A 1,330-nucleotide genomic window follows, 5' to 3' on the forward strand; every position below is an offset into this window, starting at 1 on the left:
GGAGAGGTCTCTGACAGCCGACTTTCCCAATGCAATTCATCGTTTAATTTCTTGGCAGCTGGTATCAAGAGTGTTGATTGTAGAGCCAAGCAAACTGAACCTGTCAACAATCTCAATCCCTTCACCATGTATCATGATGCTGCCAATTGGCCCAGTGGTGAGAATCTTTGTTTTCTTGATGCTGAGCTTCAATCCATATTGAAGGTTGCAGCCCTTGACCTTCTGCAGTAAGTGCATCAGGTCTTCCTCAGTTTCAGGTTAGTTCTGAACCTTAAACCAAACCTTAAAGAGGTAAATCCTTGCTCCTTGGAGGTAAGGATTTTGGATTTGGGTGTTTTGGGGTTTTTTTTGTGTGCACCAAAATCCTTACCTCCAAGGAGCAAGGATTTACCTCTTTAAGACAGACCTGTTCGTTCTCTTGTCAGTCCATGGTATATATGTTTAATACTCTTCTCCAGCACCACAACTCAAAGGCATCAATTCTTCATCTATCATCTTTAGTTACTGTCCAGCTCTCTGATGCACAGCAAGTAATTGCAAAGACCATTGTCTATCGGGCACACCTTAGTCTCTAGACTGACATCCTTGCTCCTTGCTCTTCAGCACTCTGGAGAAGCCCCTAACAGCAGATTTTCCTAATACAATTGATCTTTTTATTACTGACTGCTGGTGCCATTATTAATCCCATTTACAGCTAAGGGAATTGAGATGCTGGAAAACGATGTCATTTGGTTTAAGGTTCAGAACTAACCTGTGGCAGAGTCAGGATTTGAACAAGGTTCTTAGCAACAGCTCATACTGGGAAGGATGAGTCAATTGTTTTTATATGGATTTAACCTCAGCTGACTCTTAGAAGAATGGGAATCTCAGAACACTTGATTGTGTTTATGCCTATACATGGACTAGGAGGCAGTCGTTAGAACAGAGCATGGTTCAAAATTGGGAAGGGTGTGTGTCAAGGATGTGTCCTATCTCCATATCTTTTCAATCTGTATGCAGAACAAATTATCCGGGAGGCTGGGCTCTATGAGAAGTGTGGCATCAAGATTGGAGGTAGACTCATCAACCATTATGTGTTATGCAGATGACACAACTCTGTTTGCTGAAACTGAGGAAGACCTGATGCACTTCCTGCAGAAGGTCAAGGGCTGCAGCCTTCAATATGGATTGAAGCTCAACATCAAGAAAACAAAGATTCTCACCACTGGGCCAATTGGCAGCATCATGATACATGGTGAAGGGATTGAGATTGTTGACAGGTTCAGTTTGCTTGGCTCTACAATCAACACTCATGATACCAGCTGCCAAGAAATTAAACGATGAATTGCAT

The sequence above is a fragment of the Elephantulus edwardii genome, unplaced genomic scaffold, assembly GCF_000299155.1.
Source record: "Elephantulus edwardii isolate Elephantulus edwardi_28Jun2011 unplaced genomic scaffold, EleEdw1.0 scaffold00151, whole genome shotgun sequence".
Lineage (NCBI taxonomy): Eukaryota > Metazoa > Chordata > Mammalia > Macroscelidea > Macroscelididae > Elephantulus > Elephantulus edwardii.